Consider the following 13,495-nt stretch of genomic DNA (forward strand, 5'->3'; position numbering starts at 1 on the left):
TTATCTGACTGTCTGTAATGACCATATTGAAATGATTGTAATAATCATTGATTATATTCAAGCACCTTGTGATCCAGGTGTAAAAGCCGAACCTGCTTGCACTAGTTGTGATGGCCATTTAGAAACGTATTGTAATGTTCTTTCAGATATTTTATGAATAAAGTATATTTTTCCAAGAAAAAATATAAGACCGATGCACGTAACGACTCCTCTTTAGGCTCTCTGTGCTGCAGGAGTCTCTCACTCTCTGTAAACTCATACCCTGTCCTTGGGGACATCAGTCCGTTCACTCTCTCTCTCTCAAACACCCCACAGCTACCCGATATTGGATGCACACTCCCTTTAAAGCCCCGTTTCCTGCCGGTGGAGAGAAAATCAACAATATTTGGCCGACACTTTAATGGACTTTAAGATTGAAAGTGAAACTCTGTTGAGTTGGGGCGGAGTTCAGCCTTTGCTGACTTTGACCGAAAGCCTAAAATCGGGCGGGGCGGGACGGGACTGGGGTAGTGCGGTAAAAAAAAAGGTAAAAATATGTCTTAGTCAGGCCGAATAACCAATCGGGGTAAGTCTGAAGCCTTTTTAAAAAAGATATTGAAATGCAGAAACCAGTCTGCGAGAGGTTTATAAAGAAACTGAATGAATTAGCGTCGCGTTTCCGGGTTTTGTCTCACTCGGTTGAGCCAGCATTAATGATTGATTATCATTAATCCAGTTTTCTTTCTTAAATTCCCACTTCCTGGGGCTGATTTGCCCCTAAGGTGATTCCTGGCTGATTCAGAGCAATATGAGAAGGCCCTGGTCGGGTTAAATGCGCCGATGAAACTTGCCGGCGTGTGTCATTTTCCAAAATGGTTACATTGTGACCTTCGAGTTGCCGCCCCTCTCTGTGTGTCTCCCTCTCTCCTTTTCACTGTGTATCTCTATCTATCTCTCTATTTCTGTCTCGCTGTATCTCTTTCTCTCTCCATGTCTCTTTTTTTCTCTCTCTCCATGTCTCTGCTACACACTCTCTCTCCATGTCTCTGCTACTCTCTCTCTCTCTCCATGTCTCTGCTACTCTCTCTCTCTCTCCATGTCTCTGCTACTCTCTCTCTCTCTCCATGTCTCTGCTACTCTCTCTCTCTCTCCATGTCTCTGCTACTCTCTCTCCCTCCCTGTCTCTGCTTCTCTCTCTCCCTCCCTCTCTCTGCTTCTCTCTCTCCCTCCCTGTCTCTGCTTCTCTCTCTCTCCCTCCCTGTCTCTGCTTCTCTCTCTCTCCCTCCCTGTCTCTGCTTCTCTCTCTCTCCCTCCCTGTCTCTGCTTCTCTCTCTCTCCCTCCATGTCTCTGCTTCTCTCTCTCTCCCTCCATGTCTCTGCTTCTCTCTCTCTCTCCCTCCATGTCTCTGCTTCTCTCTCTCTCTCTCCATGTCTCTGCTTCTCTCTCTCTCTCTCTCCATGTCTCTGCTTCTCTCTCTCTCTATCCATGTCTCTGCTACTCTCTCTCTCCATGTCTCTGCTACTCTCTCTCTCTCTCTCTCTCTCCATGTCTCTGCTACTCTCTCTCTCTCTCTCCATGTCTCTGCTTCTCTCTCTCTCCCTCCCTGTCTCTGCTTCTCTCTCTCTCCCTCCCTGTCTCTGCTTCTCTCTCTCTCTCTCTCTCCATGTCTCTGCTTCTCTCTCTCTCTCTCTCTCTCCATGTCTCTGCTTCTCTCTCTCTCTCTCTCCATGTCTCTGCTTCTCTCTCTCTCTCTCTCCATGTCTCTGCTTCTCTCTCTCTCTCTCTCCATGTCTCTGCTTCTCTCTCTCTCTCCTCCCTGTCTCTGCTTCTCTCTCTCTCTCTCTCTCCATGTCTCTGCTTCTCTCTCTCTCTCTCTCTCCATGTCTCTGATTCTCTCTCTCTCCATGTCTCTGCTTCTCTCTCTCTCTCTCTCTCCATGTCTCTGCTTCTCTCTCTCTCTCTCTCCATGTCTCGCTTCTCTCTCTCTCTCTCTCTCCATGTCTCTGCTTCTCTCTCTCTCTCTCTCCATGTCTCTGCTTCTCTCTCTCTCTCTCTCCATGTCTCTGCTTCTCTCTCTCTCTCTCTCCATGTCTCTGCTTCTCTCTCTCTCTCTCTCCATGTCTCTGCTTCTCTCTCTCTCTCTCCATGTCTCTGCTTCTCTCTCTCTCTCTCCATGTCTCTGCTTCTCTCTCTCTCTCTCCATGTCTCTGCTTCTCTCTCTCTCTCTCTCCATGTCTCTGCTTCTCTCTCTCTCTCTCCATGTCTCTGCTTCTCTCTCTCTCTCTCCATGTCTCTGCTTCTCTCTCTCTCTCTCTCCATGTCTCTGCTTCTCTCTCTCTCTCTCCATGTCTCTGCTTCTCTCTCTCTCTCTCTCCATGTCTCTGCTTCTCTCTCTCTCTCTCTCCATGTCTCTGCTTCTCTCTCTCTCTCTCTCCATGTCTCTGCTTCTCTCTCTCTCTCTCTCCATGTCTCTGCTTCTCTCTCTCTCTCTCTCCATGTCTCTGCTTCTCTCTCTCTCTCTCTCCATGTCTCTGCTTCTCTCTCTCTCTCTCTCTCTCCATGTCTCTGCTTCTCTCTCTCTCTCTCTCTCCATGTCTCTGCTTCTCTCTCTCTCTCTCTCCATGTCTCTGCTTCTCTCTCTCTCTCTCTCCATGTCTCTGCTTCTCTCTCTCTCTCCATGTCTCTGCTTCTCTCTCTCTCTCTCCATGTCTCTGCTTCTCTCTCTCTCTCCATGTCTCTGCTTCTCTCTCTCTCTCTCTCTCTCCATGTCTCTGCTTCTCTCTTTCTCTCTCTCTCCATGTCTCTGCTTCTCTCTCTCTCTCTCTCTCTCCATGTCTCTGCTTCTCTCTCTCTCTCTCCATGTCTCTGCTTCTCTCTCTCTCTCTCTCTCCATGTCTCTGCTCTCTCTCTCTCTCTCTCTCCATGTCTCTGCTTCTCTCTCTCTCTCTCTCTCCATGTCTCTGCTTCTCTCTCTCTCTCTCTCTCTCCATGTCTCTGCTTCTCTCTCTCTCTCTCTCTCCATGTCTCTGCTTCTCTCTCTCTCTCTCTCTCTCCATGTCTCTGCTTCTCTCTCTCTCTCTCTCTCTCCATGTCTCTGCTTCTCTCTCTCCTTCTCCATGTCTCTGCTTCTCTCTCTCTCCCTCCATGTCTCTGCTTCTCTCTCTCTCTCTCCATGTCTCTGCTTCTCTCTCTCTCTCTCTCTCTCTCCATGTCTCTGCTTCTCTCTCTCTCTCTCTCCATGTCTCTGCTTCTCTCTCTCTCTCTCTCTCTCTCCATGTCTCTGCTACTCTCTCTCCCTCCCTGTCTCTGCTTCTCTCTCTCCCTCCCTGTCTCTGCTTCTCTCTCTCTCCCTCCCTGTCTCTGCTTCTCTCTCTCTCCCTCCCTGTCTCTGCTTCTCTCTCTCTCCCTCCCTGTCTCTGCTTCTCTCTCTCTCTCCCTCCATGTCTCTGCTTCTCTCTCTCTCTCTCTCCATGTCTCTGCTTCTCTCTCTCTCTCTCTCCATGTCTCTGCTTCTCTCTCTCTCTCTCTCCATGTCCTCTGCTTCTCTCTCTCTCTCTCTCTCTCCATGTCTCTGCTTCTCTCTCTCTCTCTCTCCATGTCTCTGCTTCTCTCTCTCTCTCTCTCCATGTCTCTGCTTCTCTCTCTCTCTCTCTCCATGTCTCTGCTTCTCTCTCTCTCTCTCTCCATGTCTCTGCTTCTCTCTCTCTCTCTCTCTCCATGTCTCTGCTTCTCTCTCTCTCTCTCTCCATGTCTCTGCTTCTCTCTCTCTCTCTCTCTCCATGTCTCTGCTTCTCTCTCTCTCTCTCTCCATGTCTCTGCTTCTCTCTCTCTCTCTCTCCATGTCTCTGCTTCTCTCTCTCTCTCTCTCCATGTCTCTGCTTCTCTCTCTCTCTCTCTCCATGTCTCTGCTTCTCTCTCTCTCTCTCTCTCTCCATGTCTCTGCTTCTCTCTCTCTCTCTCTCTCTCCATGTCTCTGCTTCTCTCTCTCTCTCTCTCTCCATGTCTCTGCTTCTCTCTCTCTCCATGTCTCTGCTTCTCTCTCTCTCTCTCTCTCTCCATGTCTCTGCTTCTCTCTCTCTCTCTCCATGTCTCTGCTTCTCTCTCTCTCTCTCTCCATGTCTCTGCTTCTCTCTCTCTCTCTCCATGTCTCTGCTTCTCTCTCTCTCTCTCCATGTCTCTGCTTCTCTCTCTCTCTCTCTCCATGTCTCTGCTTCTCTCTCTCTCTCTCCATGTCTCTGCTTCTCTCTCTCTCTCTCTCTCCATGTCTCTGCTTCTCTCTCTCTCTCTCCATGTCTCTGCTTCTCTCTCTCTCTCTCTCCATGTCTCTGCTTCTCTCTCTCTCTCTCTCTCCATGTCTCTGCTTCTCTCTCTCTCTCTCTCCATGTCTCTGCTTCTCTCTCTCTCTCTCTCCATGTCTCTGCTTCTCTCTCTCTCTCTCCATGTCTCTGCTTCTCTCTCTCTCTCTCTCCATGTCTCTGCTTCTCTCTCTCTCTCTCTCTCCATGTCTCTGCTTCTCTCTCTCTCTCTCTCCATGTCTCTGCTTCTCTCTCTCTCTCTCTCCATGTCTCTGCTTCTCTCTCTCTCTCTCTCTCCATGTCTCTGCTTCTCTCTCTCTCTCTCTCTCCATGTCTCTGCTTCTCTCTCTCTCTCTCTCTCTCCATGTCTCTGCTTCTCTCTCTCTCTCTCTCTCCATGTCTCTGCTTCTCTCTCTCTCTCTCTCTCTCCATGTCTCTGCTTCTCTCTCTCTCTCTCTCCATGTCTCTGCTTCTCTCTCTCTCTCTCCATGTCTCTGCTTCTCTCTCTCTCTCTCTCTCTCTCTCTCTCTTCTCTCTCTCTCTCTCCATGTCTCTGATTCTCTCTCTCTCTCTCTCTCCATGTCTCTGCTTCTCTCTCTCTCTCTCTCTCTCCATGTCTCTGCTTCTCTCTCTCTCTCTCTCTCTCCATGTCTCTGCTCTCTCTCTCTCTCTCTCTCTCCATGTCTCTGCTTCTCTCTCTCTCTCTCCATGTCTCTGCTTCTCTCTCTCTCTCTCTCTCCATGTCTCTGCTTCTCTCTCTCTCTCTCTCTCCATGTCTCTGCTTCTCTCTCTCTCTCTCTCTCCATGTCTCTGCTTCTCTCTCTCTCTCTCTCTCTCCATGTCTCTGCTCTCTCTCTCTCTCTCTCTCTCCATGTCTCTGCTCTCTCTCTCTCTCTCTCTCTCTCCATGTCTCTGCTTCTCTCTCTCTCTCTCTCTCTCCATGTCTCTGCTTCTCTCTCTCTCTCTCTCTCTCCATGTCTCTGCTTCTCTCTCTCTCCCTCCATGTCTCTGCTTCTCTCTCTCTCTCTCCATGTCTCTGCTTCTCTCTCTCTCTCTCTCTCTCCATGTCTCTGCTTCTCTCTCTCTCTCTCTCCATGTCTCTGCTTCTCTCTCTCTCTCTCTCTCTCCATGTCTCTGCTTCTCTCTCTCTCTCTCTCTCTCCATGTCTCTGCTTCTCTCTCTCTCTCTCTCTCTCCATGTCTCTGCTTCTCTCTCTCTCTCTCCATGTCTCTGCTTCTCTCTCTCTCTCTCTCTCTCCATGTCTCTGCTTCTCTCTCTCTCTCTCTCTCCATGTCTCTGCTTCTCTCTCTCTCTCTCCATGTCTCTGCTTCTCTCTCTCTCTCTCTCCATGTCTCTGCTTCTCTCTCTCTCTCTCTCCATGTCTCTGCTTCTCTCTCTCTCTCTCCATGTCTCTGCTTCTCTCTCTCTCGCTCCATGTCTCTGCTTCTCTCTCTCTCTCTCTCTCCATGTCTCTGCTTCTCTCTCTCTCTCTCCATGTCTCTGCTTCTCTCTCTCTCTCTCTCTCCCCATGTCTCTGCTTCTCTCTCTCTCTCTCTCCATGTCTCTGCTTCTCTCTCTCTCTCTCTCCATGTCTCTGCTTCTCTCTCTCTCTCTCCATGTCTCTGCTTCTCTCTCTCTCTCCATGTCTCTGCTTCTCTCTCTCTCTCTCCATGTCTCTGCTTCTCTCTCTCTCTCTCTCCATGTCTCTGCTTCTCTCTCTCTCTCCATGTCTCTGCTTCTCTCTCTCTCTCTCTCCATGTCTCTGCTTCTCTCTCTCTCTCTCTCTCTCCATGTCTCTGCTTCTCTCTCTCTCTCTCTCTCTCCATGTCTCTGCTCTCTCTCTCTCTCTCTCTCTCCATGTCTCTGCTTCTCTCTCTCTCTCTCTCTCCATGTCTCTGCTTCTCTCTCTCTCTCTCTCTCTCTCCATGTCTCTGCTTCTCTCTCTCTCTCTCCATGTCTCTGCTTCTCTCTCTCTCTCTCCATGTCTCTGCTTCTCTCTCTCTCTCTCTCCATGTCTCTGCTTCTCTCTCTCTCTCTCTCTCCATGTCTCTGCTTCTCTCTCTCTCTCTCTCTCCATGTCTCTGCTTCTCTCTCTCTCTCTCTCTCTCTCCATGTCTCTGCTTCTCTCTCTCTCTCTCTCTCTCTCCATGTCTCTGCTTCTCTCTCTCTCTCTCTCTCCATGTCTCTGCTTCTCTCTCTCTCTCTCCATGTCTCTGCTTCTCTCTCTCTCTCTCTCTCTCCATGTCTCTGCTTCTCTCTCTCTCTCTCTCTCTCCATGTCTCTGCTTCTCTCTCTCTCTCTCTCTCTCTCTCTCCATGTCTCTGCTTCTCTCTCTCTCTCTCTCTCTCTCTCCATGTCTCTGCTTCTCTCTCTCTCTCTCTCTCTCTCTCTCTCTCCATGTCTCTGCTTCTCTCTCTCTCTCTCTCTCTCTCTCTCCATGTCTCTGCTTCTTTCTCTCTCTCTCTCTCTCCATGTCTCTGCTTCTCTCTCTCTCTCTCTCTCTCTCCATGTCTCTGCTTCTCTCTCTCTCTCTCTCTCCATGTCTCTGCTTCTCTCTCTCTCTCTCTCCATGTCTCTGCTTCTCTCTCTCTCTCTCTCTCCATGTCTCTGCTTCTCTCTCTCTCTCTCTCTCTCTCCTCTTCTCTCTCTCTCTCTCTCTCTCCATGTCTCTGCTTCTCTCTCTCTCTCTCTCCATGTCTCTGCTTCTCTCTCTCTCTCTCCATGTCTCTGCTCTCTCTCTCTCTCTCCATGTCTCTGCTTCTCTCTCTCTCTCTCCATGTCTCTGCTCTCTCTCTCTCTCTCCATGTCTCTGCTTCTCTCTCTCTCTCTCTCTCCATGTCTCTGCTTCTCTCTCTCTCTCTCCATGTCTCTGCTTCTCTCTCTCTCTCTCTCCATGTCTCTGCTTCTCTCTCTCTCTCTCTCCATGTCTCTGCTTCTCTCTCTCTCTCTCTCCATGTCTCTGCTTCTCTCTCTCTCTCTCTCTCCATGTCTCTGCTTCTCTCTCTCTCTCTCTCCATGTCTCTGCTTCTCTCTCTCTCTCCATGTCTCTGCTTCTCTCTCTCTCTCTCTCCATGTCTCTGCTTCTCTCTCTCTCTCCATGTCTCTGCTTCTCTCTCTCTCTCTCCATGTCTCTGCTTCTCTCTCTCTCTCCATGTCTCTGCTTCTCTCTCTCTCTCTCTCTCCATGTCTCTGCTTCTCTCTCTCTCTCTCTCTCTCTCCATGTCTCTGCTTCTCTCTTTCTCTCTCTCTCCATGTCTCTGCTTCTCTCTCTCTCTCTCTCTCTCCATGTCTCTGCTTCTCTCTCTCTCTCTCCATGTCTCTGCTTCTCTCTCTCTCTCTCTCTCCATGTCTCTGCTTCTCTCTCTCTCTCTCTCTCCATGTCTCTGCTTCTCTCTCTCTCTCTCTCTCTCCATGTCTCTGCTTCTCTCTCTCTCTCTCTCTCTCTCCATGTCTCTGCTTCTCTCTCTCTCTCTCTCTCCATGTCTCTGCTTCTCTCTCTCTCTCTCTCTCTCCATGTCTCTGCTTCTCTCTCTCTCTCTCTCTCTCCATGTCTCTGCTTCTCTCTCTCTCTCTCCATGTCTCTGCTTCTCTCTCTCTCCCTCCATGTCTCTGCTTCTCTCTCTCTCTCTCCATGTCTCTGCTTCTCTCTCTCTCTCTCTCTCTCTCCATGTCTCTGCTTCTCTCTCTCTCTCTCTCCATGTCTCTGCTTCTCTCTCTCTCTCTCTCTCTCTCCATGTCTCTGCTACTCTCTCTCCCTCCCTGTCTCTGCTTCTCTCTCTCCCTCCCTGTCTCTGCTTCTCTCTCTCTCCCTCCCTGTCTCTGTCTCTCTCTCTCTCCCTCCCTGTCTCTGCTTCTCTCTCTCCCTCCCTGTCTCTGCTTCTCTCTCTCTCCCTCCATGTCTCTGCTTCTCTCTCTCTCCCTCCATGTCTCTGCTTCTCTCTCTCTCCCTCCATGTCTCTGCTTCTCTCTCTCTCCCTCCATGTCTCTGCTTCTCTCTCTCTCTCCCTCCATGTCTCTGCTTCTCTCTCTCTCTCCCTCCATGTCTCTGCTTCTCTCTCTCTCTCCCTCCATGTCTCTGCTTCTCTCTCTCTCTCTCTCCATGTCTCTGCTTCTCTCTCTCTCTATCCATGTCTCTGCTACTCTCTCTCTCCATGTCTCTACTACTCTCTCTCTCTCTCTCTCCATGTCTCTGCTACTCTCTCTCTCTCTCTCCATGTCTCTGCTACTCTCTCTCTCTCCCTCCGTCTCTGCTTCTCTCTCTCTCCCTCCCTGTCTCTGCTTCTCTCTCTCTCCCTCCCTGTCTCTGCTTCTCTCTCTCTCTGCCTCCCTGTCTCTGCTTCTCTCTCTCTCTCCCTCCATGTCTCTGCTTCTCTCTCTCTCTCTCTCCATGTCTCTGCTTCTCTCTCTCTCTCTCTCTCCATGTCTCTGCTTCTCTCTCTCTCTCTCTCTCCATGTCTCTGCTTCTCTCTCTCTCTCTCTCTCCATGTCTCTGCTTCTCTCTCTCTCCTCTCTGCTTCTCTCTCTCTCTCTCTCTCTCCATGTCTCTGCTTCTCTCTCTCTCTCTCTCCATGTCTCTGCTTTCTCTCTCTCTCTCTCCATGTCCTCTGCTTCTCTCTCTCTCTCTCTCCATGTCTCTGCTTCTCTCTCTCTCTCTCTCCATGTCTCTGCTTCTCTCTCTCTCTCTCTCTCCATGTCTCTGCTTCTCTCTCTCTCTCTCTCCATGTCTCTGCTCTCTCTCTCTCTCTCTCTCCATGTCTCTGCTTCTCTCTCTCTCTCTCTCTCTCCATGTCTCTGCTTCTCTCTCTCTCTCTCTCTGTCTCTGCTTCTCTTTCTCTTCTTCCTTTCTCTGCTTCTCTCTCTCTCTCCATGTCTCTGCTTCTCTCTCTCTCTCTCTCTCCATGTCTCTGCTTCTCTCTCTCTCCTCTCTCTCATGTCTCTGCTTCTCTCTCTCTCTCTCCATGTCTCTGCTTCTCTCTCTCTCTCTCTCTCTCCATGTCTCTGTCTCTCTCTCTCTCTCTCTCTCTCATTGTCTCTGCTTCTCTCTCTCTCTCTCTCTCCATGTCTCTGCTTCTCTCTCTCTCCTCTCTCCTGTCTCTGCTTCTTCTCTCTCTTCTCTCTCTCTCTCTCATGTCTCTGCTCTCTCTCTCTCTCTCTCCATGTCTCTGCTTCTCTCTCTCTCTCTCTTCCATGTCTCTGCTTCTCTCTCTCTCTCTCTCCATGTCTCTGCTTCTCTCTCTCTCTCTCTCCATGTCTCTGCTTCTCTCTCTCTCTCCATGTCTCTGCTTCTCTCTCTCTCTCCATGTCTCTGCTTCTCTCTCTCTCTCTCTCTCCATGTCTCTGCTTCTCTCTCTCTCTCTCTCTCTCTCTCTCCATGTCTCTGCTTCTCTCTTTCTCTCTCTCTCCATGTCTCTGCTTCTCTCTCTCTCTCTCTCTCTCCATGTCTCTGCTTCTCTCTCTCTCTCTCCATGTCTCTGCTTCTCTCTCTCTCTCTCTCTCTCCATGTCTCTGCTTCTCTCTCTCTCTCTCTCCATGTCTCTGCTTCTCTCTCTCTCTCTCTCTCCATGTCTCTGCTTCTCTCTCTCTCTCTCTCTCTCCATGTCTCTGCTTCTCTCTCTCTCTCTCTCTCTCTCCATGTCTCTGCTTCTCTCTCTCTCTCTCTCTCTCTCTCCATGTCTCTGCTTCTCTCTCTCTCTCTCTCTCTCCATGTCTCTGCTTCTCTCTCTCTCTCTCTCTCTCCATGTCTCTGCTTCTATCTCTCTCTCACTCCATGTCTCTGCTTCTCTCTCTCTCTCTCCATGTCTCTGCTTCTCTCTCTCTCTCTCTCTCTCCATGTCTCTGCTTCTCTCTCTCTCTCTCTCCATGTCTCTGCTTCTCTCTCTCTCTCTCTCTCCATGTCCTCTGCTTCTCTCTCTCTCTCTCTCTCTCCATGTCTCTGCTTCTCTCTCTCTCTCTCTCTCCATGTCTCTGCTTCTCTCTCTCTCTCTCTCCATGTCTCTGCTTCTTTCTCTCTCTCTCTCTCTCCATGTCTCTGCTTCTCTCTCTCTCTCTCTCTGCTCTCCATGTCTCTGCTTCTCTCTCTCTCTCTCCATGTCTCTGCTTCTCTCTCTCTCTCTCTCCATGTCTCTGCTTCTCTCTCTCTCTCTCTCCATGTCTCTGCTTCTCTCTCTCTCTCTCCATGTCTCTGCTTCTCTCTCTCTCTCTCTCCATGTCTCTGCTTCTCTCTCTCTCTCTCTCCATGTCTCTGCTTCTCTCTCTCTCTCTCTCTCCATGTCTCTGCTTCTCTCTCTCTCTCTCTCCCCATGTCTCTGCTTCTCTCTCTCTCTCTCCATGTCTCTGCTTCTCTCTCTCTCTCTCTCCCATGTCTCTGCTTCTCTCTCTCTCTCTCTCCATGTCTCTGCTTCTCTCTCTCTCTCTCTCCATGTCCTCTGCTTCTCTCTCTCTCTCTCCATGTCTCTGCTTCTCTCTCTCTCTCTCCATGTCTCTGCTTCTCTCTCTCTCTCTCTCCATGTCTCCTGCTTCTCTCTCCTCTCTCCATGTCTCTGCTTCTCTCTCTCTCTCTCTCCATGTCTCTGCTCCTCTCTCTCTCTCTCACTCTCTCCATATCTCCTTCTCTCTCTCTCTCTCTCTCCTCCATGTCTCTGCTTCTCTCTCTCTCTCTCTCTCTCTCCATGTCTCTGCTTCTCTCTCTCTCTCTCTCTCTCTCCATGTCTCTGATTCTCTCTCTCTCTCTCTCTCTCTCCATGTCTCTGCTTCTCTCTCTCTCTCTCTCTCTCCATGTCTCTGCTTCTCTCTCTCTCTCTCTCTCCATGTCTCTGCTTCTCTCTCTCTCTCTCTCTCCATGTCTCTGCTTCTCTCGCTCTCTCTCATCTCTCCATGTCTCTGCTTCTCTCTCTCTCTCTCTCTCCATGTCTCTGCTTCTCTCTCTCTCTCTCTCTCTCTCCATGTCTCTGCTTCTCTCTCTCTCTCTCCTCTCTCCATGTCTCTGCTTCTCTCTCTCTCTCTCATCTCCATGTCTCTGCTTCTCTCTCTCTCTCTCTCCATGTCTCTGCTTCTCTCTCTCTCTCTCTCTCTCCATGTCTCTGCTTCTCTCTCTCTCTCTCTCTCTCCATGTCTCTGCTTCTCTCTCTCTCTCTCTCTCTCCATGTCTCTGCTTCTCTCTCTCTCTCTCTCTCTCCATGTCTCTGCTTCTCTCTTCCCACTCTCTCTCTCTCTCCATGTCTCCTGCTTCTCCTCTCTCTTCTCACCTCTCTTCTCCTCTCCCAGTCTCTGCTTCTTCTCTCTCTCTCTCTCATCTCTCACTCCATGTCTTGCTTCTTTCTCTCTTCTCTCGCTCTCCTGTCTCTGCTTCTCTCATCTCTCTCTCTATCTCTCCTCCATGTCTCTGCTTCTCTCTCTCTCTGCTCCTCTCCATGTCTTCTGCTCTCTCTCTTCTCTCCTTCCTCATGTTCTCTGCTTCTCTCTCTCTCTCACTCCATGTCGCTGCTTCTTCTCTCTCTCTCCATGTCTCTGCTTCTCCTCTCTCTCCTCTCTCGCATGTCTCTGCTTCTCTCTTCTCTCTCTCTCTCCTCTCTCAGCCATGTCTCTCTTCTTTTCTCTCTCTCCTCTCTCCATGTCTCTGCTTCTCTTCTCGTCTCCTCTCTCCATGTCTCTGCTTCTTCTCTCTCTCCATGTCCTCTCTTCTCTCTCTCTCTCTCTCTCATCTCTCTCTCTCTCTCTCCATGTCTCTGCTTCTCTCTCTCTCTCTCTCTCCATGTCTCTGCTTCTCTCTCTCTCTCTCTCCATGTCTCTGAGTCTGTCTCTCTCTCTCTCTCTCCATGTCTCTGCTTCTCTCTCCATGTCTCTGCTTCTCTCTCCATGTCTCTGCTTCTCTCTCTCTCTCTCTCTCTCTCTCTCTCCATGTCTCTGCTTCTCTCTCTCTCTCTCTCTCTCTCTCTCTCCATGCCTCTGCTTCTCTCTCTCTCTCTCTCCATGTCTCTGCTTCTCTCTCTCTCTCTCTCTCTCTCCATGTCTCTGCTTCTCTCTCTCTCTCTCTCCATGTCTCTGCTACTCTCTCTCTCTCCCTCCGTCTCTGCTTCTCTCTCTCTCCCTCCCTGTCTCTGCTTCTCTCTCTCTCCCTCCCTGTCTCTGCTTCTCTCTCTCTCCCTCCCTGTCTCTGCTTCTCTCTCTCTCCCTCCCTGTCTCTGCTTCTCTCTCTCTCCCTCCCTGTCTCTTCTTGACTCTCTCTCCCTGCCTGTCTCTGCTTCTCTCTCTCTCTCCCTCCCTGTCTCTGCTTCTCTCTCTCTCTCCCTCCATGTCTCTGCTTCTCTCTCTCTCTCTCTCTCTCCATGTCTCTGCTTCTCTCTCTCTCTCTCTCTCTCTCTCTCCATGTCTCTGCTTCTCTCTCTCTCTCTCTCTCTCTCCATGTCTCTGCTTCTCTCTCTCTCTCTCTCTCTCTCCATGTCTCTGCTTCTCTCTCTCTCTCTCTCTCTCCATGTCTCTGCTTCTCTCTCTCTCTCTCTCTCTCTCCATGTCTCTGCTTCTCTCTCTCTCTCTCTCTCTCCATGTCTCTGCTTCTCTCTCTCTCTCTCTCTCCATGTCTCTGCTTCTCTCTCTCTCTCTCTCTCCATGTCTCTGCTTCTCTCTCTCCCTCTCTCTCCATGTCTCTGCTTCTCTCTCTCTCTCTCTCTCCATGTCTCTGCTTCTCTCTCTCTCTCTCTCCATGTCTCTGATTCTCTCTCTCCTCTCTCTCTCCATGTCTCTGCTTCTCTCTCTCTCTCTCTCTCTCCATGTCTCTGCTTCTCTCTCTCTCTCTCTCTCTCCATGTCTCTGCTTCTCTCTCTCTCTCTCTCTCTCCATGTCTCTGCTTCTCTCTCTCTCTCTCTCTCTCCATGTCTCTGCTTCTCTCTCTCTCTCTCTCTCTCTCCATGTCTCTGCTTCTCTCTCTCTCTCTCTCTCCATGTCTCTGCTTCTCTCTCTCTCTCTCTCTCTCCATGTCTCTGCTTCTCTCTCTCTCTCTCTCTCTCCATGTCTCTGCTTCTCTCTCTCTCTCTCTCTCTCTCTCCATGTCTCTGCTTCTCTCTCTCTCTCTCTCTCTCTCTCCATGTCTCTGCTTCTCTCTCTCTCTCTCTCTCTCTCCATGTCTCTGCTTCTCTCTCTCTCTCTCTCTCTCTCCATGTCTCTGCTTCTCTCTCTCTCTCTCTCTCTCCATGTCTCTGCTTCTCTCTCTCTCTCTCTCTCTCCA

General features: G+C 50.0%; 1 protein-coding gene across 7 annotated transcripts in view; it reads left to right on the forward strand.

Moving 5' to 3' along the window:
• The first annotated feature begins 452 nt into the window (after positions 1-452).
• LOC121291866 (butyrophilin subfamily 1 member A1-like) overlaps positions 453-13,495 on the forward strand; it is a 40,070-nt gene continuing 27,027 nt past the window's right edge. For 5 of the 7 annotated variants that reach the window (XM_041213478.1, XM_041213481.1, XM_041213482.1 and 2 more), the window contains exon 1: positions 453-565. The gene's annotated coding sequence lies outside the window, so the exon portion shown is untranslated. The remainder of the gene's footprint in view (positions 566-13,495) is intronic. The other 2 variants (XM_041213480.1, XM_041213485.1) reach the window with 2 other exon arrangements.

This window comes from Carcharodon carcharias, chromosome 19 (genome assembly GCF_017639515.1).
Source record: "Carcharodon carcharias isolate sCarCar2 chromosome 19, sCarCar2.pri, whole genome shotgun sequence".
Lineage (NCBI taxonomy): Eukaryota > Metazoa > Chordata > Chondrichthyes > Lamniformes > Lamnidae > Carcharodon > Carcharodon carcharias.